This window comes from Triticum aestivum, chromosome 3B (assembly GCF_018294505.1).
Source record: "Triticum aestivum cultivar Chinese Spring chromosome 3B, IWGSC CS RefSeq v2.1, whole genome shotgun sequence".
Classification (NCBI taxonomy): Eukaryota; Viridiplantae; Streptophyta; class Magnoliopsida; order Poales; family Poaceae; genus Triticum; species Triticum aestivum.
Window position 1 is genome coordinate 834,521,969 of NC_057801.1, and position 26,956 is coordinate 834,548,924.

General features: G+C 43.9%; 2 pseudogenes; one reads left to right on the forward strand and one right to left on the reverse strand.

Moving 5' to 3' along the window:
* Window positions 1-1,183: 1,183 nt before the first annotated feature.
* Window positions 1,184-22,139, reverse strand: LOC123068080 (uncharacterized; annotated as a pseudogene).
* Window positions 22,140-23,797: 1,658 nt separating this feature from the next.
* LOC123066959 (uncharacterized) lies at window positions 23,798-26,746 on the forward strand (annotated as a pseudogene).
* The last annotated feature ends 210 nt before the right edge of the window (window positions 26,747-26,956 follow it).

A 26,956-nucleotide genomic window follows, 5' to 3' on the forward strand; every position in this document is an offset into this window, starting at 1 on the left:
CGTGAATGCCAAACTTCAGATTCATTAACACTCAAATGAATATTGTTCACGACTTTGTTACATAGATCTGCAAGAGAAAGGCGGAACATGCCTCCGCATTCATAACCCTTTCCAACAAATAGTCCATATTTCGTAACAACTAATTTATTAGACTCGAATACCAACTTAAACCCTTCTCTACATAGAAGGGAGCCACTAACGAGGTTCTTCTTGATGGCGAGGACATGCTGCATGTTCTTCAGCTCCACGATCTTTCCCGAAGTAAACTTCAGATCGACCGTGCCAACACCAAGAACAGAAGCACTCGCGCCATTCCCCATCAGTACAGACCCGTGACCTGTGGCCTGGTAAGAAGAAAATAATGAAATGTGAGCACACACATGAACACCTGCACCTGTGTCGACCCACCAATCACTGGACGACCAAACTGAAAATACAGCAAATAAATTACCGTACCCAGATGCACCACTCTCATTGTTGCTCACAATCATATTGACAGACTTGGAGTCCTGTCCTTGCTTCTTGTACTTGTTTGGGAACTTGTTGGCCCAATGTTCAACCGAACCACAAGTAAAGCAGCCCTCATCCTTCTTGTTCTTCTTGAAGGTCTTCTTACCCTTCTTCTTAAAGTCGGCATTCTGTTGGACACCATTCTTTCCCTTGGGCTTGTGGGAATTGGAGTTCTTTTGATGTACCATATTGGCCACAGAAGTCCCTTCGACCCTTTTTCCGTGCGAGTCCTTTGCCCTTGAATTCTGCTCAACACTCAGATGGCCAATGACATCCTCCACGGAGAATTCACGCCTCTGATGTTTCAGAGTGGTGGCAAAGTTCCTCCAGGAATTGGGGAGCTTAGCGATTATGCATCCCGCAACAAACTTGCCCGGTAACTCTTAAGAAGCTCAAGCTCCTTAACAATGCATATTATCTCATGAGCCTGCTCCAATACAGGACGGTTTTCAACCATCTTGTAATCGTGGAACTGCTCTATAATATACATCTCGCTCCCTGCATCGGCAGCCCCGAACTTAGATTCGAGTGCCTCCCACAAGTCCTTGGCGGACCGCATATGCAAATATGCGTCAACCAGCTTATCTCCAATCACGCTCAGATTAGCCCCGAGGAACACGACAGTGGCCTCCTTGAGAGCCTTCAAAGGTTTGTAATGCAGAGCAAAGGTTTGTAATATAAAATCACCCTTTGTAGGTGGTATAATAAGATACTAGTGTACTAGGAATATAATGGAGGGACGTAATAATACTTGAACATTAAGATACAAGAAACAAGGGGAGTTGGGTACAGCTAGCTACAAGCTCTTCAAAACGGGCCCGTTTTGATTCTCTGCCAGCTGGCCTCGCAAGTGTTCCATGCGCTCAGTCTTCTCCCAGTGCCTCCTAGACAGCATAAATTCCTTGAGATTTGGGAGATATGCTAACCCACTAAACAACCCAGCAACATTGGTACCGATCCAACCAGTATACTGTAGCAACTCAAGCTTAGGGGCTGCTCCTTCTTCAAATCCCACCGACTTGAGGTTTTTTATCCGATCCAGCTGCAGCACCTTCAGGCTCAGGAATGCCTCCCGACGGAAACTGAAACGGACCTCTTCACCAGCAAACGAGTCAACCAATAGATGTAGGGTGGCCAGTTTTGGTAGGTTCCCAAGGACTTGTATGGCCGCATCATGCTCCGATATCCTCGACTGCTTTAGCTTCAGCTTCACGAGATTTTTGAGGCCCTGGATCCACTCCGGCAGTTTAACCAGGTTGCCTAACAACTTGAGGCTCTGCAGGTTTTCTGGAGGTGAGGACAGCCCATCCAAGCAGCCGGATAAACCTGTCGCTTCGTATGACTGCAGTGACAAGGACTCCAGGCTGCTGAGACATGCAATTGCTGGACACAACTCCTGACTGTTTCTCTTGTTGATGCCTATCACTCCTAACTTGCGCAACCGGGTGAGCTTTTTTATATCTTGTGTAACATCCTTCCTCATTGAGACATCCACAGTATGCAGTGTGTGCAGGGCCTTCAGTTTCCAGATTCCCCTTGGCACTTCAACACCACCTGGATTTCGTCCTGCCACATAATAAGGTAATATGTTGCAGCAGAACACAGTGCATATATCACGCCTGTTAAGTTGTGCACCATCATCAAGATAGAGATCTTTTTTTACAATCCTAGGTGCACAACATGCCACACAACATGACACTGAATCTAAAGTGAAATCCAGCAGCGACTGATTATTTGCATTTGTATGGCTCATTGCATTTGTTGTGCCACTAGCAAGAATGTGTTCCATCTTCTCAAGATTGATGATGGAACTTGGTAGTTTTATTATGCTTGTACCTGAAATATCTAATGTGTGGAGCTGCCTCAGGTTCCCCAGCGAATTTGGCAGGTGAAATATGGAAGCTTGTCCCCTTAGCGAAACATATCTAAGATGTACAAGCTTGCCAATGTGCTGAAGGTGATGATCAACTAGATCCCACTTGCCTTCCAAATCCAGCACTCGTAGCAACCTCATCTTATCAGAAATGTAAAATGGCCTCCAATTTCCAAACACTGTCAGTGAGCGTACACGGGACAAGTCTACTATATTCTCTAACTCACACTGATCCCCATTCCAATTACTGCTTATAGCAAGATGACGCACTGTGCCTTGGTTATTTAAACTGCACCCTTCCTCCAATGTGAAAACCAGATTTTCCTCCATAGACTTTGAGATGGCAATTTCACGAATGAGATCATGGACATGGCAGGAGTCAATTCCTTTCCTACTATGAATTGACTGTTGAGATGGCAGGATCATGCTCCTGCTTATGAGTTCCATGAAGTAAGACTCCAATACTTCCGCTACAGACCTGCCACGCATCTCACTTGAGTAACCCTCTGCAATCCAACGACGCACTAAGCGTCTCCGTGCAATCTGCTGGTCTTCGGGAAAGATGGCCAGATACAAGAAACAAGCCTTGAGGTAATAGGGTAAACCATCATAGCTTTTCATGAGTATTGCTTTTATGGTCTCAAGTTCTCGATTCATCTCCAACTCAGCACTGATATGCTCATTCATTTTTTTCCATTCAAAAGCAGTTTTTGGTTGGTTTGCTAAGAAGCCACCTATGATGACTAGTGCAAGGGGAAGCCCTTTGCACTTCTTCAATATCAGTCTTGCTGGTTCAACCAACTCTGGATGTCGCTCATCCAAACTTACAGCCTCCTTAAATACCTGAAATCCATATCAATCAAGTCATTTAGTACAACAAGAAATAAAGCAAATATGCACCATTGTCTAACACATTTTTTTATATGGGAATATGTACTACAAAGATGTTAAAGTGAGACAATGCTACTTTTTGTTGGATAATTAGTTTCTACATCATTTTTTTATCTTCATTTCTGTTCATAAAAAGATTTTTCTCCCACCTAGCAACATGCCCATAGTATAATAACCTAACGTCTCGCTCATTCTTACCTGCATTCCACGCAAAAATGCAAATCAAAACAATTTCATTTCCCATCATGCTTCTAACTTCTACAGCTACACCTTGCCTCGGTGCTAATTGTATTCTTGCTGCTGATTTCATTGGATATCAATTACCTCACATTGCTACAAAAGTAGGAACTGGATATGATTGGGCCTCTTAGTTAATGGTGCATATTTGTCATAATAATAACACCTGAATGTGGTTACTACATGAGCAGCTCTTTTACGGTGCTCCTATTAGAAAATAATATGGTTCCTCAGTCTTAACACCTTAATGACTCATCCAACGAAGTTTTTTTATGCATGTGAACAGAATAATTGTGGAGGAATTCAAGGAGAGCACCATAACAACAAAAACACCCAATGAAGTGTGAACTATTAGATTTCTTAGAAAACAATTTGGTCTCTGCGTTGCCCCCATTTTAATGTGGGTGACTCGGGTCGGACTCGCTCCACTAGGTTTAGGGTTCCATTCTACACCTCTCGCCCACCTGCTGTCGCATTGTGTTCTTCACGATGGACACCGAGTCTCCCTCGTCCTCCCTTTGCCGGTGGACACAGCAGCCGACTTGATTTTGGTGGACACAGTGGAAGAAACAATACAACAAGCAGGTTTCAGGCACTGGACGGCTAAGAACAGAGCACGCAAGCACCGGCTATTTCCAACCCCCTTTCAATTGGGTTGCCTTCCTTTGCTATTTTTCTCATAGTAGCAACTCCTCCAGCAGCAAGTTGTGGAGGTATACATCTCACCCATGCCTCTCCCTCACCTGCTATTCAATGAAGGAGAAAGATAACTAGGCTACAGAGGAGAAGCATGGCCTACACATTTGACTGATGCTCCACCTTACAAAGAAATGGAAATAAAACTAAGTACAAGATTAAGACGCTAACACTCCTGTGCTGGATCTGGATCTTTTAGGATATGGTAAACCAGGTAGGGGTGTGGCAGGGCATTGGGCACCGAGGCAATGGCCCTTGGTTGTGAGCTTGTGGCGCATTCAGCAGGGCGTGCTGCAGTGGTGATGCCGGTCGCTCTAGCCTTGAGGGAGGAGGGGCGAGTGTGAGGCTTTGGCTCAAAACGGCGGTCCGACTGTGAGTTCTTTGCGTTGTTTTTTGCTGTTCTGAGTTCTGTGTGTTGGGACAAACCCTCTGGCGACACATGCTGAGCAGCCCTCCGGTGACACGAACACCGGACGGAAGAGACGAACTCGAGACAAGAGTATTTGCGGCAACATACGCCTCGGCGACGAACACCTCGCCGTGCACATGGCATTTTTTTTCTTTCAGCTCAAATTGGAAAACATACACGGACACTGCCATGTATGATGAGCGCACATACGCTCCCAGAGACTACATCTCTCTCCCTGGCACTCATGCTGCACTCGACTCACTGAAACAAAGCAGCTTACAATGGCTTAAATAGCCAGACCCAACACACACCCGCGCACCCGGTCATGTAGCTAACAACCTTATCCACATTGACTTATCATACACAAATCTGGAAGAACCAAAGACAAAGCCAGTGAATGGCTAAAGATTCTTATGAGCAAATTGAATATTCTGCCATGAATACTGAAGCATGTGTTTAGTTGCAGTACATCTGGGTGGATAAAAATGCTAAAAAAATAAATCCACAAGAAAAAGGTGGCCATGCAATAACTTTAATAACGAGGGAAAAAAGCCTATACACACCCCTTTGTATCTTGTAAGAATAGGCTGAATCTTTGTTTTCTAGTGGATATCCTACTTCACTTTGACAGCTACAAAATCCACAAATTATTTGGTTGGACCTAACTATAACTACATAGATTATCATGTCTCCACCTCATTCTAGCTATTGCGCGAGATTTCTACCAAATAGCAATTCGAATTTTCTAGTGGACAAAGGACTAGCAAGTTGAATTTATAATTCTGTTATATCTACTCACAAAGATATTGTTTGTGAAGTTTAAAGCAGTAACAGAAATAAGAAGGAGAGGATTAACACAACAACTAATTGAGCATGACACTACTTCATTTTTACCTTTCTGGTGAAGAGGGTGCATGCGTCATCGGGGCCCAGATGGTTCAGCTTGTATATGTTTATACCATCCTTTGAGCAGTGCTTGGCAATATTCTCTTCCCTTGTGGTGACTATTATGCAGCTTGCTGCCGTTTCTGGCAAGTATTATTTTATAGCATCCCACTCTCCTATAGACCATAAATCATCAAGAACAAGCAAATATCTCTTTCCTTCTAAACAGCTCCTTAAATCTATCTCTTTTATATCTTCATTCTTATCTTTTGTATCTTCATTCTTATCTCTGAATTGCATAATTAAGCTCTCAAGGAGTGCTGCTGAGTTGAAAGGGCGCATGACTGTGACACAAGCACGCTTATCAAACATGCTACTAATCTCTTGGCTTTGATAGATGTCACTCACTAGTGTTGTTTTTCCAATACCACCCATTCCCCACAAGGAGAACACATGAAATTGCTGGGGATCTTTTTTTGAGATTAGTTTGATGATTTCCTCTTTTTCATTCCCTCTCCCGATGAGGCGAGATTCCTCTAGAGTAGCCATTGTCTCCATACGTGTGAGGATATTCTTGTGTGCAGAGCTGTTAACAACGCTAGGGGTTACATATGAGGTGGACCCTTTTTCCTCCGAATTGCTTCCCTCCTGAGAAACCTAAACACAAGCACACGATTAATGATTAGGTGTTGCCTTCCTTTTCACATGATAATATTTTGTCCTCTTTTAAGTTTTTTGTAATTTTTCATATAATACTTCTGTTCTAAAAAGATATGAAAATCTCTAATAAATCATGTAGTTTCCTATGTAGGACAAAAAAGAAAAGAAAGTATATTGGGAGTATATATACATGTAGGGAAATTGTTGGATATGATGTTGGGCACAATACTTCAACATGTAAATATATCAAACAAAATATTATGATATGAAAGAGTTTACAAGTAAAATAGGTACTTGGATTTTCCATCATTGATTACTTGCACTACTGGAATCGTCACGTACGCCGAGTGCCAGGAACACTCGACAAAGGGCCGGAAACCCTCGAAAGTCTTTGCCGAGAGTTGCACTCGGCAAAGCTCACCCGGCATACACCTCTCCAGCAAACAGATATTTGCCGAGAGCCATTTGTCGGACACTCGGCAAATCCTTTACCGAGTGTCAAACAGGGGTATATACTCGGCATTATAAAGTGACTTGACAGGCAACGAACGGAGACGGCGCAACAGGCACTCGGCAAACGGACAAAGCATTACCGAGTGCATGCACTCGGCAAAACTTTTGAGCTGAATTAGAAAAAATGATGCAACGCAGCTGCCGCCGCTGCCCAGACCACACCACCGCGTTCAAGCCGCCGGACTGCGCCTCACTATGACGCCCTGCCGATGCTGATATGCAAGCTTCTACGTGCGCGCCCTGCTTGCTGCTGCTGCTGCGTGCGGATGTTGCCAGCCGCCGCTACTGCTTTGCCTCTTTGCTGCCGGCTGGGAGGCTCAGTTGCCACTATCTCGCTCCCAAAAACTTCGGGAGGCTCGGTGCCGTCGCCATGGCCTCCACCTCGCGTCCGAGTCGCCATAGGGGAGAAGCAGGCCGGAGGCTCACGGCCGTCGCCATGGCCGCCATCTCGCCGGCCAGCAGCAGGTGCTGCCTGAGCGCAACGGCAGTTGCCATGGCCACCTTCTCCTTGGGTGCCTGAGCGCCTCGCCATGGTCGCCACAAAGCTCCTCCTCAACGCATTTCGTCGGAGATCTCGACCATGTCGACTCCTTCGGTTCTTCCCAACCAACAGAAGAGAGAAATGAACGAGAGATAAGGAGTGGAATTTCTACCATCCCGTGCATGCATGCACATTTTTTTATTTTCTTTTCTATGGGCCCACTGACATCATTTATAGTGTTCTCTCTACCCCTAACATGTGTTATTCTCTAATCATTAAGTTTCATTCAAACAAATAGATGCCTAGTATATTTTTAAATAAAAATTTGTTTTACTTTCTGTTTACACAAATGTGTTTTTTCGGCAAGATCATTAAAACAAGACCAATATTGAATATGTTTTCTGAAATTAAAATTTTTTTGACAACTAAATAACTGGGCTTCAAACTTGTTTCATCGAAATTTGCTAATTCCATGGGAAAAATTCAATAATGTTCCTGGTGACGTGGCCTTTGAGACAAAAACATTCTTGAATATATTTTGACAAGATTTGAAATTTAAGTCTTCAAACATGATAAACATTATGAAACTATTAACCCCAAAAAAGATTATGAAACATTATGCAACCATCAACAACTTGTTTTATTGTGAGTGACTAGTTGGTATGACCACATTGATGGGATACGACAGATGAATTGAGTAATAATAATAAAGTATGCATGCATGAAGGTGAATCTCCAACAAAATCAACGGCCAGCATGGCAGATAGCGAGAGAGGGAGAGAAACAAGGGAGATAAGTGGATGTGGGTGTGCTTGGCCACCAGCCTGCCACCTCACCGATCCATGTGCTTGGGTGTTCAGCCAATAGGAAGGAAGCAAAGCATGTGTGCTTCTTTGTGTGCTTTCTTCTTCATCTTACTTTTATATATTGTAAATTATTTTGTCCCTAAAATTCAAGTTTGGTATTTTCCCTTGAATATAGTACACATAAAAGAACTCCATGTGAAAGGATTGCATTTTTTGAACTTGTATTCATTTTCTTTCATTTTTCCAAAACAATGTCAAAATGATCGGCATGATTATTCAAGGCAAAGGATTGAATTTCTCAAAACTCCAAGTGGTTCTCCCATATAATGACTACTTGTGTACCTAAAGATATTTTTTGCTAAATTTTAGGACAAAGCTATGACACACTTGCTGTACAAATTTGAATTACTTTCGGGAAATCAACATAAAGTCATTTAAATGTGCAAAAGTAGCTAGAAATCGAGAAATCCTTGAAACTTGGGCATTGTGCATAAAATAAGGTCTACTTACTGTGAAAATTGAAATGGTGCCATTTTGCACCCTATTTTATTTACTTGCTTAACAAAAAATACTGGTTTTCTACGCTTAGAAAATGAAAAATAGTTTTTTTGTACAACAAACTTGAAAACTTTATTTGGCAACATTGTTCGTAATGTTAAACTGCAACCATGTTTCTCATTTTGGAACATTATAAAAAATTATGTAATGAATATGACCATGAACTTGCTCGTTTGACTTGAAAGCCAATAATGTTCATACACGATAGCCCGTTTTGTGAAGGATTTTTTTTTCACATTTATCATAATGAAAGTTTTTTATTTTTCCTTGCAACTAGTACACATAGAAGGACTCCATGCGAAAGGATTGCATTTTTTGAACTTGTATTCTTTTCCTTTCCTTTTTCTCAAAATGGGGTCAAAATGGTCGACATGGCTATTCATGGCAAGCGATTGAATCTCTCAAACCTCTAAGTTGTTCTCCCATATAATGATCACTTGTGTACCTAAAAATATTGTTTCCTAGATTTTGGGACAGAACTATCACACACTCGCGGTTCAAATTTGAATTACTTCCGAGAAATCAACATAAAGTCATTTAAATGTGCGAAAGTAGCTAGAAATATAGAAAATCATTGGTACTTGGGCATTGTGCATGAAATAAGGTCTGCTTACTGTGAAAATTGAAGTTGTGCTATTTCGCCCCCTATTTATTTTACTTACTTCACGAAAATACCCATTTTTTACACTTAGAAAGTGAAAAATGGTTTTTTTGTACAAAAAAGTGGGAAACTCTATTTGGTAACATTGTTTGTAATGGCAAGATGCACGTATGTGTCTCATTTTGGAACATTATAATAAATTATGTAATGAATATGGCCATCAACTTGCTCATTCCACTTGAAAGCCAAGAATGTTCATACACGATAGCCCGTTTTGTGAAGATTTGTTTTCACATTTGTCATATTCAAAGTTTTTTATTTTTCCTTGCAACTAGTACACATAGAAGGACTCCATGCGAAAGGATTGCATTTTTTGAACTTGTATTCTTTTTCTTTCATTTTCTCCAAAACGGGGTCAAAATGTTCGGCATGGCTATTCATGGCAAGGGATTGAATCTCTCAAAACTCTAAGAGGTTCTCCCATATAATGACTACTTGTGTACCTAAAAATATATTTTTCCAAATTTTAGGACGGAGGTATCATACACTTGCAGTTCAAATTTGAATTACTTTTGAGAAATCAACATAAAGCCATTTAAATATGCGAAAGTAGCTAGAAATCTAGAAAATCCTTAATACTTGGGCATTGTGCATAAAATATGGTCTACTTACTGTGAAAATTGAAGTGGTGCCATTTTGCACCCTATTTATTTTACTTGCTTCACAAAAAATACCCATTTTTTACACTTAGAAAATGAAAAATGATTTTTTCGTACAAAAATGTGGGAAACTCTATTTGGTAACATTGTTTTAATGGCAAGATGCACGTATGTGTCTAATTCGGGCACATTATAATCTATGCAATGAATATGATACTCACCTTAGTCATTTGAGGCCAAATTATTTACATGGCAAAAAGTGTAATTAATATGGCCTCAAATGAAAAAGTTGTCAACATGAAAATTATCCGTCTCATCAAAATGAACAACTTTTATTTTTGGACCATCGTCATCGGAGGTCGTATGCAACCTCCACAGCAAAAACCATGCAACATAGCGAAGACCACCTTTTGCCGAGTGTGACACTCGGTAAAGACCCCCTTTTACCGAGTGTAGCACTCGACAAAGCCCTATTCGCCGAGTGTTGTTGTTTTACCGAGCGTTTTGTCCATGACACTCGGCAAAGTATCTGTTTGCCGAATTTCATTTTTTTGCTGAGTGTAGCGCTCGGCAAAGATACTATTGTCGAGTGTCCGTCATAATGCACTCGGCAAAGAGCCTAACACTCGGCAAAGAGGGAAATTCCAGTAGTGTGAAACACTGTTACGAGTTCAAGTGGTTGGAACCTTTCCAAAATTCAAGTGGTTGGAACCTTTCATTGGTGTAAAAAATGGAGAGGATATAATTCATTGCTGGTTACTGACCAGTGGCCCCTAGATAAGTATAGGAAGCCAAATAACTCCACACGAGAGTTGAGGACCTGAGCTAGAAAACCAATGGAGTACGAGATTGGATCTAAGGCTAAGGCAGACGACATGCAATGAAAACAGATGATGGGGGGTGGAGGGGGAGATGTATAAATACCACATGGAGTCATTTATGCACATTGACCTTGATAAATCAAGGTTACTATATATCTCAGTAGTAGCGTAAGTAAAATGTACATAAATCCTACAAATTCTTTCCCATGAAAAAGAGATTTTTTTTAATTGAACTAAGTAGAATGGCTATTAACCTAAAACTTTCAGGAAAACACAAGTCCAAGCTAGTTGATTATGTCAACCACTAGTTGCGGCACTAAACAAACTTAACAAGAGGAGCATTAATTTGACAAATTTCAAGACATCAAAATTACCTTACTGTAGAAAGCATAAAGAAATCGATCAACAAATAACTTCTTATGCACCAGAGCTTCATCCTCTGCTCCTATGCATAAGCTTGCAACTTCAACTTTCTCAGTGGATACTATGATTCGACTTCCTTTCTTGTTGTTTGGGAAACATGTTTTAATGCAATCCCACTCTTCAATGGTGTGTATGCCATTGAGTACAATTAGGTAACTCTTGAAATTCAAATATCTCTTGAACTCATGAGCCAAACTATCTTCTTTCATCGTTGCCATCATCCTCAAAACTTGGGCCCCAATAGCTGATTTTCCTTCTTCTCCTGTTTCTTGAAGAGAATTAACATAAATTTGCCTAATGATGCTTCGAATAAAATCTGTCTGATTGAAAGGGTACATCAATGTGATCCAAGCACAACAATCAAAATTCGTGTGTACCATATGATCTTCATAGGCACTTTTGATGATGGACGTCTCCCCCAGATCACTACTACTTGTGCCCCAGAACGCTATCACTTGAAGTGTGTCACCCTTGCAATTGATCAACTTGACCAGATCCAATTTTGCTTTCTGCCGCCGCAGCCTTGCATCCTCGGCAGCAGACATTGTCGCACTGGAGTTGATAGGTTGCCCAATAGCAGAGGTGGGTTTGGAGCTAGAGCCCTTGATGAGGTGATACCGTTGGTTCCTCTGGCTGACCTCCTCCACCTTGGCTCTGAGCTCCTTCATCTGCATCGCCACATAACGGCGGGCCAGCACCTTGCGAGAGAGACACCACCAGGATTGCTTCTCGAGACGGACAGCAAAATCCAGGAGGCAGTCCTCGACGGAGTAGGAGATGTCACGGACTTGTTTCACCCAAGTCCTGACCACCCTATTGTCGTCTCTCTCGTCGTGAACAGCCATCAGGAATGACTGCATCATCTCGAGCTCGTCCGAGATGAAGGAGTGGTCACGCTGGACACCGAGCTGCAGAGCCACCTCCTCAGCCACAGCTGACTGGGCATAGTTGAGCGCCCCGCTCAACACGGACTTGCCAATGCTGATGGCCGTCACCTCCATTTAGTGAATGTTTGTGTGGGTCAATAGGTCGTGTACTGCAAAACGATGATGCTGGGTGTAAACGTCTGTGCTTGAGCTAAATCTGAAGAGGTAAATAACAGAGGAGGAAACAGAGCAGCATACCTGGTGTGTCGACGGCACGGCCGCCACCAAGATGAAGGCTGTGGCAGTGAAATCCAAGAGAGTGAAGACAGCCTCGGAGCCCTCAGCCTCAACACCGAATCAGAGAGATGATTTACAAGTCACAAACTATGAAAGATCTGCCAATGCCTGATCGCAGTCGCCTCCATTTACTGGATGTTTGTGTGGATGGATCAATTGGTTGTGAGTTGTGACTGATGGTGGCTGCACTGCAAGCAAGATCAATTCGGTCAATCGACGCTAATGGCTGCGCCTGAGCTGAATCTAAAGAGGTAAATAACAAGAGAGGGAAACAGAGCAGCATACCTGGTGTGTCAGACGCCACGGTCTGTGGCGGTGAAATCCAAGACGGTGAACGCAGCCTCGTGAGCCCTCAGCCTCAACACCAGTCAGTGTTGGCCCTCCAACACGACCAGGCTGCCGAAGCATAGAGATAATTTGCAAGTCACAATCTAGGAAAGATCCACCAGCAAGCAGAGAGCAGACTAAGAAAGGATTGGAGATAAGGCCGGGCGATGGAGTGAGATTCTTTTCTTCTTGCCGCAGCATCCGTCCGTCCTCCAGGGAAGAAGAGGAGGGGGGAAGAAGAAAGAAGCTTGTTGGCGCAGCAGCAGCATACGCATCTTCATGGTGGCTTTGCCTCCCTCCCTTGGCGATTGGGTAAAGAGGGATTCGATTCTTTCCGTCTAGTTGATGGCCTGGGGGAGGGATTGGATTCGACTGCAGGGGGCGTGGGGCAGCAGCAAGAATCGAATCGCCGGCGGCGGAAGGGATGGGGATGGGGAAGGTTCCTTTTTTTTCTTTTCTTGTGAGGGGTGAGGGGGTGAGGGTCGGGGAAGGTATAGGATGGAAAAACTACGTAGTACTGTAGAGTGACCCACTCCGGATAAAGAAAAAGAAGACGAGTCCATGATCCATCAGCACAACGGGCTTGGGTCCTTATTGGGGTTGTAATTTAAAATTGGCTGGCCCTTCTAAATTGTGCACTTCTTTTTTTATTATTACTAGCACAAATGTCCGTGCGTTGCAACGGAGAAGTAAATGAATATGTTTCCATCGAAAAGTTCACCAAAGTGGCACGAGGGCATCTTTAAATATTACTCTCTGTTACAATCCCATGAAATCTTGTATCTCAGACACAACCCCGTCTGCCGAAGCAGTAACGCCGCTCCTTCCATGCATGCATGCGGAGACGTGCGTTTTCCCGGGTCTAATGCATGTTTCTCTATATATGTTCAAGAATACTCCTGTATAGTAACAAAAAGTTCTGCCGCTGCTTCCCACGGCGATACTGTTACAAGTTGGCACCTCGCTAATCTCTGAAAGGACGATTGATTTTTTCTTTTTACTGAAATGTTATGTGACACTAACGGAGAAGGAAACTGACGTATGCTATGGCACGCGGAGTATTCCACGTACAAATGTAATCTTGGAGTACTTGGAGCAAGGGCAAAAAACAGGCTTGGTGTTGCCTTTGATGTCCACCACTTGTGTGAGTTAAACAGACTATGATCTTGCCACTATCCTCTGCCCTGGCCCGGTGTGCTTCTCTCCTGATGGTTCCTGGCGGCGCCATTGTGGCTTGCCGGGTCCCTGACTACATGCGAAGCTGGTGGAGGAGATCCTGATTGAGGGAAACCCCTAGGTCGGGCGCCGCTTCTTCTTCTTGGAGATGTCGGTCAAGGTCTGCTACTCCACTCCCCTTCCCCGCCTCTCGGGTGAAAACCCTAACTCCGGTGGGCGGAGGCGGCGTCCTTGATGCCGCGGCCTTCCTGAAGGCGTTGCCTTGAGGGCTGACTGGTGGTGGGCACTGTGCGGGGTCATTGGCAGCTGGTGGTGGCGTGCAACAAAAAAAATAGCGCGCTATTTCGACATTATAGCGTCGCTATAGGCTATAGCATATCTGGAAGGGGCACGTTGTAGCCGTGGGCAATCAACACCAGCAGAAGACAGCTCAAAGCCTCAAAATACAGCGATGGCCCATGCATATGATCAAATATGTTGCTTGACTGCTGCCTCTGGTAGTTGGTCATGGTGTTGCATTAGCATGCTGATAGCTCGCTAATCTCTGCGGGTGACATATTTCCATGTCTTCGGCTTCATTAGTCTAGGCCCTGATCAGTGATCACAACTGATGTCACACACAGTAAATTTGTAAATGATCATGTAGCATTAAAGTTGACACTGTAAAAGCATGCATTGATGGAGCAAAGAATTTATGTAAAAGGAATATTTACTTCCAATTATGGGTAACGGGTTGTAGTCCCAGTCATGCTGTTGCCGTTATGTTTGATTCTTCAGTGTGCTGTTAGCATTATCTAATTACTTGATTAAACACAACTTTTAGTGTAATGGTAGTTACTATTAAGTGTTCGTGTGTTACACATGTTTGCTGTTACACCAAAAAAAGGAAATGAAGACCCTCTTAGTTTAACTACGTAATCGCTAGCTAGAGCAATTCATCCAGCTCAAGTAGTAGAGCATATCTGGAAGGATGTCTGATCTGAATTTGCTGCTTAAAATGTGATAAATTAATAGAGGAGGACACAGATGCGTGCGTACCTACCTTGCAAGGAGTCTAAGATACAGCTGCACAACCATGAGTGTTCCAGCAAATGCACTGTAGGAGATATGTAAAGGTCAAAGCTAGAAGAGACATCTAGATATCTGAGTCACACTCAAGTGTTCCAACTCACAAGAGACAATACTTGCTACTACTTTACATATGAACCTGGTGGAGTGTGACTGAATTCTTGGCATATATATGCACCAGTTCCGTCTAGACTGTATCTGCGGAACCAGTTCTGACAATGAGCCACGCGCAATCAACACCACAGGACATGTATCTGGGTGACACAAAAGTGTTCCAAACCACAGGCAGAGATCACAGCCATGGTATAGCTTGGCACTTGACAGCTTGTATGTGCGGAAACAGTTCCGCAAAGGAGCCGCCCACAATCAACACCAGACGAAGAAAGCTCAGAATTTAGTGATCATCGACCCCTTCCTTATAATCGAATCAAATCTGCTGCTGCTGTTTGGTGGTGGATCCCATGGTGACGGTGCTGCATATTGACAGCTCCCTAATCCTTGCGGAAGGCATTTCTCCATGTCTTGGGCTTCAGAAGACTGGGCTCTATTCACAAATGATGCCACAAAAAATTTGTAATTATTGATCTAGTATCAAGGTTTACACTGGAAAAGCATGCACAGAAAGGGAATATTTACTCTAATTTTGGAAATGTCATGCTATTACCACTATCTTTGGTGTGCGCTATTACCATTTTCTAACCACTTGATTATATACACTCTCTTAGTTACTGCTGAAATGTGACAAATTAATCGAGAACGAAACTGATGCCTGCGTACCTTGATAATGGCCATCTAGATCTTTCTCCTCAAGGCTGCTTAGACGTTCTTGCAGGCATGTAGGGAGCCTCTTTATACCAGGACAGTTTCTAATCTCAAGCCTCTGGAGAGATGAGTATGCTTGTGGCCCATCCGGTAGGGATGACAGGGTTTTGCATCCAACGATGTCAAGGCGTTTCAACGATGGGAACTCTCCCGAGTGAGATTCCACTGATCTTAACTGATCACACCTAGAAACCATTATTGTTTCAAGGGACGGAGGCAGACTGAGGAGCCCTGTTAAGCTATCACACTTCTCTATGTATATATATTTTAAACGTGGAAAGGGAAAATGCTCCGCCCTGGATACAGCTGATGATGGTGACACCTCCGAATATGCATGTGATCCCCCTTGAAGATTCGATAATGATGATTGTCTTTCCTGCAGCATCCTGCTGCATATGGACTTGAGCTTAGTGCAATTAACAATTTCCATTCCCCTCAGGGATGCAGGGAGTTTGAACAACTCTACCATGCTTTCACAACCATCTATATCAAGGAACTCGAGACGTGGCAGGAGATGGCTCGAGGATTCTAATGATGTTGATGACACAGCTGCAGGAGCTTGTGCGTATCCAACCAGTTGTTTGCAACCCCATATCCTTAGAACCCTCAAGAATACCAAGCTTTGGAACTCTTTCTCTGGCCAGTGGACAAGTGCAGCACAATCATGAATGCACAAGTCTTGAAGCTGTACAAAACATGCACATAGCTCTGTTACACCCGACTTAAGGCCAGTTAACTTCATATCTGCCAAAGGGAAATCATGACGGTTCCATTTTTCCATGGTGTCCACCACTTGTGTCAAACTATGATCAGCCCCCGCTGCTGAGGTTGTTTCTGTATCTTCAAGGTTCTTGAGTTTCAGACTGGTCAATGAAGTCATATGTCTAGCTACCCACCGGAACATCTCTTCCTCACTTCCCTCCATGTCCAATACACGGAGCTTTGGTGATTCAACCTTTTGCTGTCCTGGTAATGTTGTCATCTTCTCACAGCCTATAACATATATCTTCTCAAGATGAGGAAAAATGATATCTTCTCCTTGAGATCCTACGACCGAATTCCATCTCTCAAAGTTTCTCAAGTTTATCAATTCGAGAACCTTTAATGCTGGAAATGCTGACGGTGCCATTGTACCATAAGATTGTCTAAGCAATGTTGCTTCTGGTAACGCTGTCAATTTTCCACATTCAACAGTACATAACTTCTCAAGCTGCTGAAATATTATCTCTTCACCCTGTTCCTTGCTTGTGATTTCCCACAATCCCTTCAAACATTCCAGACCTTTTAGTGTAAACACCATCAGATTTGGAAAAGAGAAGGACGTACCACAACTGAATAACCATTGCACTTTTTTACAATAGCGAAGATGGATCTCAACCATGTTTTGCAACATACCCATCCATGTTGGAAAGGCGGTGCCTCCGTACAAATTTATCCTTACAGCCTGCAACTCATGATGTGGTTTTAGAACCTCGAGCACTCGTGCATCGTCCATACTACCAACAGTCCATCCTAATGTCAGTTCTCGGAGTTCCTTCTTCTTTTCGAGATTTGCCGCTTTTGCATCTTCTTCTGTGACATTCTCTAGCCGCCTTAGCTCTAGCTGTCCACCAAGGTTTAAATGCTGCAACTCTCCAACATCACTGCACCCAGAGCCAGTACGACTTGCTGCAAAACATGTAAGTGTCTGCAGTGACATGAGTTTTCGGAGGTCACTAGGCATGCTCCTTATCTTCGGACAACCATGATTGTAGAGGTGACGAAGGGATGTCATATAACTCATTTGACTTGGAAGCCGATGAAGTCGTTGGCAGCCAGAGATATTCAATGTTTGCAGGTTGTGTAGAATGCTTATATCTTCAGGAAGTGCTTCGATATCACTTTCTGAGAGATCAAGGTACCTTAGGTGATGCAGATGCTTTGATTTCAAAGGGAATGAGCTGCTTCGTATAAAGAGCCGTAATGCCTTCAAAGAGCTGTATTTTGATAAATGCCGCAATGGACCTTCCATGTACATATCACACATAAGTGTCTGGATTGCCGGAGATCTTTTCACCAGAGATTCATTCAATATAGTTTCTGGTTGTTCACAAGACAAAAGTAAGTGGCGAGCTGTATCTGGAAGCCACTCAGCCTGAGAGGCAAGTGGTTTGTCAGGTGCAAGAGCACATTCTTTTTCCATTGTAGAAAGTGCAACATCATGCATAAGATCATGGATTTTACATGTTTGTTTGTAATAACGATCAACACATCTGATGAACCCAATTTCGTAGCATTCAACTTCAACTTGCTTCACATCCACAAAGAATGACCTTGAGGTCAGCTCACTGAAAATCCATTTGGCAATGGTTTCGAGACTAACTTCTCTCTGGTCCTGGATAAAGCCATGTGCGATCCATAGTTGGATCAGCTTGTCCACATCAATCTCATAATCCTTGGGAAACACAGCACAGAAAGCAAAGCACTGCTTCATCTGCGCTGACAAGTCATTGTAGCTGAGCTTGAGTATTGGTAAAATTCCAGACTCCTCGGTGCAAACATTGCTTCTGCTTGATATAGCTTTCCATTCTTCTTCGCTGGTCTTTGTATACAGTACAGAACCCAGTGCTGTTGCGGCCAAAGGAGAGCCACGACATCTCTTCACGATCTCACCAACCATTTTCACTAGCACAGCTGGCCTTTCTTCTTCCTTCTGCATATTGAATGCTCTTGTCTCGATAATTTCCTTGATGAAGTCATCCTCCAGCCCTGCGAGATCATAGGGTTTCACTGAACCCATTATTTTTGCAACTCCTCCATCACGAGTAGTTATCAGAACTACACTACCCTTGGCACTATGTGTAAGACGGGCCTTGAGCATTTCCCACTTATCGCTCTCTCGGTTCCAGACGTCATCCAATACAAGGAGATACCTATGCCCGCTTAGTCCATCTTGAAGCCTATCCAGTGGTCTTTTCTTGGAAGTTGCTTCGGCTGTATTTCTGTTTGGAGTTGCTGCTTCAACAATACTGTTAGCCAGGGAATCCACATCGAAGTTGTCAGAGACACAAACCCAAATCAACAACTCAAAATGCTTCTGAACTTCAGGTTCGTTGTAAATGAGTTGCGCTAAGGTGGTCTTGCCTAGCCCCCCTACTCCAACGATGGGAAGAACCATGAGATTTTCATTGCTAGCATGACCAAGTAGTGTGGCAACAATATTCTTAGTATCTTGGCTTCTCGATCTGCTGATGATTTCCTTTGGATCAAAGATAACATGATCCGTCTTCCTCCACTGCTTGGATGCCGGTGCTTGCTGCTGATATTTAAACCCAAATGCATTCATCTCAGCCACAAGGACTTCAAGGGACTGCAGAACCCTGCAGAGCTTCTTCCCCATTTTGTTGCGGAATGCAAAACGGTTGTGTGTGGGAAAGAGCTTCACTGCATCGAAGCCAAGCTTGACGTAGTGCCCGTTCTTCTTGGCCTCACGGCGGAGCGCCTCATAATTGAACTCGTCGAACACCTCGTTCGCCTCGTAGGCCACCCTCTTGACTTCCTCCAGCCAGGCCATGGCCCCATCCCTGTGGGACGCCGCCTGCTCGGCGTCGGCAATGATGTCAAGGATGGCTCGCAGCTTGCGCTTGAGCACCCTATGCTGCTCCTCCATGCCATCCATCACCTTGTACTTGTCCAGCAGGTAGCTGGACGCCTTCTGCTTCACGATGGACAGCAGCGGCCCGACCACCATGGTGGCCACCAGCTCTGCCATGGCAATGCTCGGAGCTCGCAGCAGCACACTCAAGAACCACAACTGCAGAATCATGCAGCACGGAGAAGAGAATGTGGCGTGAGCAGGCTAGATGTGCAGGTGCAAATGCTACTGTGGAGAAATGGAAGCAAAATGGGAGTACCTTAGCGCAGCCCACGCTGAGATCCTTTGCACTGAACCTGGAGAGGAAGGTCAAAGAACACGGGGAATCAGAGCTGCAGTTCAGAGTGGAGAATGGCGGGGAATCGGAGCTGCAGTTCAGCCATTTTTTAGATGTTTGTGTGGATCAATTTGTTGTGAGCGATGGAGGCTGTACTGCAAAATATTGCTCACTGTTAATGGCTGGGCTTGTTGAGCTAAATCTGAAGAGGTAAATAACAAGAGAGGAAACAGAGGATACCTGGTGTCCTCGACGCAGCAACGACAAGATTAAGTCCGCGGCGGTGACAGCAGCCTCAAAAACACTAGTGTTCTCTGTTCTCCCGAGCGACCAAACTTGGGAGATCTGCCAGGACGACCAGAAAGATAATTTACCATTTAGAAACTATAGTTAGCAAATGGCCAAGTGTTCCAAACTACAGGTGACTAAGAAACAACGGGAAGCATTACTAGGACGAAGGGATGCCGTCACACGCCTGCATCACCTTGTACAACAACAACTGCAGCACAGTGCAGAACCAGACAGCACCACCAAGACAGCGAACACAACCTCAACACCAGAGTTCTCCCAAGCCACCAAACTTGAGATCTGCCGGGCGAACCAGAAAGATACTAGTTTACAATTTAACAAACTATAATTAGCAGGATGTCAGAGATGTACAGAGCAGAGTAAGAAAGACAGAAAATATTACCAGGAAAATCCAGGGGACTTGTACTAAGCTTCCTAATGGACAGCACTCACAGCACAAGCAGAACCACAACTGCACTGCAGAACAACAGAGGGCGGTGGAGATGCCAACAGAGGGTGGCGTGAACAAGCTAGACATGCAGGTGCATATGCTTCTCAGGAGAAACGGAAGAAAAATACCAGGGAGCACGGGGAACCAGAGCTACAGTTCAGAGTGGGGAATTATTCAGGGCACTAGTTCAGACTTCAGAGTGGAGAAGAAAATGCGGTGGAAATGGAAGCAAAATCGAATCAGAAACGTAGTTTACAATTTACCAACTACAGTTAGCAAATGACCAATGTTTCAACTAAGAGCAGAGTAAGAAAGGCAAAGTAAATTACCAGGACGAAGGGTTGCAACCAAGCTGGACGCCTTCTACTTCATAATTGTTGGTGGTGGTGCAGAAGTTGGCGCTACCGTTCAGAGTGGAGAATGGGGTGGAATCGGAGCTGCAGTTAAGCCATTTTACTGGATGTTGGTTGTCTCAATTGGTTGTGACTGATGGAGGCTTTTTTTTTTTTTTGAAAAGGAGGTTGTGACTGATGAAGGCTGTACTGGAAACCAATGCTCAGAGTTAATGGCTGCACTTGAGCTAAATCTTGAGAGATAAATAACAAGAGAGGAAACGGTGCTGTTGACTGGCAACCAAGATGAAGACTGTGGCGGTGAGCGACCAAACGTGGGTGAAATGCAAGACAGTAAACGCAACCTCGGAGCCCTTAACCTCAACACCAGAGTTTCCCCAAGCAAACAAACTTGAGAGATCTGCCAGGCGAACAAGAAAGATAATTACCAAGTTACAAACTAGAATTAGCAAATGGGCAAACGTTCCAACTAAGATCAACCAGAGATGGAGAGATCCACCACGGACTAAAATAAATAACCACGGAGTAGACATGCAGGTGCATATGCTTGTGAGCAGAAATGGAAGCAAATGCAGGTACCGTAGCAGTAGCACACCCCCACAGTGAGATCGATCCTTGGTATGGCTGAACCTGGAGAGGAATCAGATCTGCATTTTGGGACAACATTTTAGAGCTGCAGTTGAGCCATTTACTGGATGTTTGCGTGAATCAATTGGTTCTGACTGATAGAGACTGCACTGCAAATTAATCTGAAGAGGTAAATAACAAGAGAGGAAACAGAGCAGCATACCTGGTGAGTGTTGTCCCAAAGCGAGCAAACTGCAGAGTTGTGCCGGGCAAACCAGAAAGATAATCTACAATTAACAAACCATAATTCGCAAATGGCGAAAAAATGTTGTAATTAAGATGAACAAAGGACATGTGATTTGATTCAGAGGATCCACTAGAGCAGAGTAAGAATGAACAAAGAAAAAAAAACATTACCAAGAGGAAGGGATGCAGTGAGTCAAGTGCAGAAGTAGAACAGTGGCGGCGAAGATAATGGTGTCAAGGACATGGACGAGCAGGTCCATATACTCTACTTGTGTGAGATCCTTGGCGCTGAACCCTGGAGTGGAGAACACGGGGCGTTCAGGCTTCAGATGAGAATGGAGAAGAAATGGCAGTGCAGGTGCAAAAATGCTTCTTTAGGAGAAACGGAAAGAAAAGCGAGTACACCGGCGCTGAACTGAACCTGGAGAGGGGGTCGCACCGCGGCCGGCGGCGCCGCCTTGTGATTCGCGCGGCGGCAGGGCAGGCTCGTCGACCAGCTCAGCTCAACACAGGGGGGTTAAGGTGAGGACCGGCCGCGCGTGGTTGCCCTTGCGCTGGCTGCACCCGGAGAGAAGGAGGTCGGGGAGGCTCGCGTCGCGCTCCGATTCGTCCGGCGGTCGTCTGGCGCCTCCGGCAGCAGCGATTTACTGTACTACTGTACTAGGGATTATGAGTGGGGAAGAGGATTGATTGATTGATTGATTGAATGAATGGGGGAGAGAGGGAGAGTAATACGTAAGTGAGGAGGACGGACGGTGGTAGCTGTGGGCTGTGTACGTTGAGAAGATCATTCATGGCGCCTAAGAAAAATATTTTCTTTTTTCTTTGGACGATACAATAGTACTCCCTCATCCTCTCATAATCGTTTTCACAAGCCAGGAGTATACTATTTTTTTACAATAATACTACACCTAGGAAACTGTTACGAAGCTTTACGGTAATCCTTCCAACCAACTAATCTCTTCCCCTGATTTTCAGAGAATGGGCCTCTCCCTCTCCCTACACCTAATCGTTGGACAGCCCGTTAGTTTACGTAGCTTTTTTACGTATGTCTAGCATTGCTTATTTTTTTAGCAGTACTTTTGGGCAAAAAATGCTCTTCCAGGCCGAGCTCAATGAAGGCCGCTTTTGAAAAAAAAACAAATTCATATTTTCTTACGGTTCAAAAAAACTGAAAAAATACAGATATACATGGAGGCATAATGCACATATGTGTAAATTTTCACGATGAAATACGTTGAAATGAGGTTTGTGCATAAAAAAATCAAATCCATGGTTTTTCAGCACATGATACTATTCATCCCCGAGTCCATAAAATTTTTTTTGAACAGGTCACTATTCAAGGTATTTCATCTTGACTTTTTACACACATATACATTTCATCCTTATATAGATGCATTTTGTTTTTCAAGAATTTTTTGAAACCAAAGAGTTTGAATTTTGAAGTTTTCAAATGTTCCAACTTTCATGGAGCCAGGTCACCAAAATGCCCTACTCTACTTTTGGGCAACTATATATATTTTTAAATAAGTAGTATCTTCATACCCGTCTTCTACCCACTGGTAGAAAACAGGACATTTGTCCCGGTTGGTGAGGGCCTTTTGTCCCGGTTCTTGAACCGGGACTAAAGGGTCATTACTAATGCCTCCACCCTTTAGTCCCGGTTCTAACACGAACCGGGACAGATGGGCCTCCATGTGGCCACTGCGAGCAGCCCAGGCAAGGGTGCCTTTGATCCCGGTTGGTGACATGAACCGGGACCAAAAAGCTTCCATGTGTCAGCAGCTGAGGTTTTTCTTTTTTTTAAAAAAAAAGTGGCTGGTTTAGGGGTTTTGGGGGTTAATTTTAAGTTGTTATTATAGCTAGCTAATAGAGAGAAGCGTCCTCTCTTATATCTTCGTCCTTGGTTTACCAACGCTACTGCTATGTTCATTTCACCCGCTGATATATAATAACTCATGCATGCTCGCATCATACATCATCATATATAATAACAAGTCCTACTAATCAAGCATCATCATACAACTTCTACTCGTTATTAATAGCAAGTCATACGATCATCATCCTCATAGTCATCGTACCCAACCCTACATAATTGTTCTTAGCACATGATCATCAGTATCAGGTAGGACCTAAACACCCTTACACTATTAGGGGAAACCTTATACACAGAATCTTAGCAGCAGCGCGGTTTAAAAACAAATGCTACTGCTTATTAGCAGTAGCGAGCTTGAGAAAACCGCGCTACTAATAACATGATAGTAGTAGCGCGGGTTTTTACCCCTCGCTACTACTAAGTTATTTCCACTGTGCCTCCCGGGACCAGCCGTAGTAGTAGCGTGGGTTTATAGTAGCGCGGGTTATAAACCCCACGCTACCACCTGCATCTGCTCCCACCCCACCAACCATCCCATGCCATGTCTCAAAAAAAACACTCAGCGCCCGATCCAGATCCCCAATCCCGTCTCCGCTCCCACCTCCTCTCCTCAATGCCCCGCCACAGGACGTGGAAGCGGTGCGTCCACTCCAGCCACCACGACAGCGCCACCGCCGCCGACTTCGCGCCCGTGCCCAGGATGTGCCGCCTCGTCATGGCGAACTACGCCCCACCTGACCTCCTCACCGCGGCGCCCCTCCTCCTCGACCCCTCAAACGTCGTGCGCCGCCGCACCTACGCCGACACGGGGGGTCGGGTCACACCCTACCTCGTCTACCTCGACCACGCGCACGCTCCTCGACAACCGCCTCGGCAAGCGCCGCTTCGACGGCGGCTACGTCCACAACGGCCTCCTCCGCGCGCGCCGGCTGGGTGCTCGACAGGGAGTGCGACCTGCTCCGGGACCTCCTCGACCGGTACCCCGCCTACACGCTCACCTTCACGGGCCACTCCCTTGGCGTCGGCATCGCCCCCATGCTCACCATGGTCGTCGTGCTCAACCTCGACAAGCTCGGCAAGGCCGAGAGGGGCCGCACCAGGTGCTATGCCAAGGCCCCCGCCCGCTGTATGTCGCTCAACCTCGCCGTCAGATACGCCGATGTCATCAACTCCGTCGTGCTGCAGGTGACTCACTGATGACCCAATTGATTTGGTTGCTTGCTTACTGTAGCTGTCAGACTGAATTTTGGTGGATACCTGCTCTGCTTCTGAGTAAGATAAACATTGCATTGCAGAATCTAGTATAATGCCTATCTGAATTTTGCTGGGTGCTTCCTTGTTGCTAGAAATTCAGTTGCAGAATTTAGTTACATGCCTATCTAAATTTTGTTGGGTGCTCGCCTGCTGCTAAATTCAGTTATTACAGAAGTTAGTTACATGCCTGTCTGAATTTTGGTGAGTGCTTGCTTCCTGCTAAAAGTTCAGTTGCATAATTTAGTTACATGTCTATCTGTATTTTGTTGGGTGCTACTTCTGTCAGATAAGAATCTGGTTCAGTTAAAAACTGCACTGTCAAATCTGGACAGCCAGCTTCTAGGTGAAAAACGAGTTAGTTATTCTCAGAATTTCGAGTTGCCTCTATATGAAATTTGTAAAGCAAGTTCCAAGCTTTCCGTAGAGTATTTATTTGCGTCGTTTAGATGTATGGTTTGAGAGCAGCCATCGTTTTAGTTTGTTGTCCCGAAAGTTAGTATCCTGAGCACATTGTTTTCGTATGCCAGTTTACGACCTTATAGAGGCTGTTTAAAAAAAGTTTCAATACGAATTTTGTAGAGGGTTTGTAGTAGATTGCAAGGCCGATTTCAGTTTCAGTTTGCTCCACCGCTGTGAAAGGTGGAGGAGCCTAGATTGCAAGGCCGATTTCAGTTTCAGTTTCGATCGAGCCTATATTGCAAGCCCGATTTTTATACTAGCACTCTCCATGCAGCTCCTCAGTAATTGTAGTCAATTGATTTTATAAGAGGAAATTTCAGAAGATTCCAGCCACTGTGAAAGAAAGAAACAAAGAAGATTGCCGAACTTCAAGAAATATTAGCGAATGGCACGCGTGGCTTCTAGAAGCATAGACCATTGAAAGGAGAAGAGGACCATGACCTCACCTCATGTGTGTGTAATGCATGAGAGCCGTGCAGAAAGGGGAAAAGATCTTGTTTCATTCCTGGCCGGTTGCTTTCAGTTTCAGGTTAGTCGTCAGGCTAATAATTTGACTGTTTCTTCTGAAGGACTTGCTGTCGATGTTAGGCCATCTATGTAGTGTATAGTCGACCAGTCATCTCCATCACACGTGATTCATGAGATTCTCTTCTACTAGTCATCATTACTATGCAGATAATATCTTGTGTTAGACATGGGCCACCTGTTCAGTTTTACTCCCTCTGTCCCATAATATAAGAGTGTTTTTAACACGCTCTTATATTGTGGGCGGAGGGAGTAGCTATTTAGATCTCACACTCATAAATTCGTACGCATATAGATTTATCATGGGTCTTTGTTAATTAACAATTTTAATAGGTTTATCGGTATATTATGACAGAAACAGGTAAAAAGAAGAAGGTTGTGTTTCAAAGAGTGGATTGAGTACTAATTAGCCATCAATTCCATGATTCTTGTGTAGTTGGGCACTGTCCTGTTTAACTTCTTGTAGTATACTATGATAATTAACCATGATTTCCCTTGCTCTTCTTTCACAGTTCGGTTGAAATCATCATTCTTTTCCCACTTGCTAAGTAATGTTGCAACAAAAGATATCAGCACCAAAGAAATTATGTGTTAATGCTTTCCTTTTAAACTACTTCAAAAAACAAAAAAATTGGATTTTTTAGCCGTATTATCCTTTGAACATCTATATGAAATGATCTAAGTTTAAGTATATTTAGTTTTGAAGAAAACTAAAGGCAATTAATGTGAAAATTAGATATGTCCTATTACCTCGCAATATATAGTTCATCTAGGCTTGGTTGGCAATATACATTATCTAGAAATTAATTTCATTTGTTTGTAGCTATTACATAGGCAATCTCTTGTTAATAGAAATCACTCACTTTTTTGTTTTCGTATATTTATTCCCGTAGCTAGTGTACATCACAACATGCAAGGAAATATATGTCAGCTGAAATTTAATTTAATTTGTTCTTTGCTCTTTACAGAAATCGTCGATTCATAAATGTGAGAAGAAGATGATTGCAAGGATGGAGAGGGAGCAAATCATTTGGAGGGATAGAATGCCACTGTTTGGTGTTTTTATGCATTTTTGTTTGCTTTCAACTGTGTTTGCACTAGCTGGGAATAAGTGACTAGGCAATAAGTGTAGATGTATGGATATGCTCTAATGCTCCTGGTTTACTATAAATCTTCGATTTGGAATGATGTGTAATGCTGCTGGTTTATTACAAACTTGGGCTTGTTTTAGTTGTTAGAATTGTATGCATAAAATGGAATTGATGGATTTTAAAATATAAGCTAACCGCATGTTCTACCGAAAATCAACATTGGTCTAGTATTCTTTGAAATGAGATCTTCAATCGTATTCCTTGAAATGAGATCTTCAATCGAGGGTTAAGGTGAGTGCCGAGCATGGAGGCCCTTGCGCTGGACCTAGAGAGCAGGAAGTCGAGGAGGCTTGCAC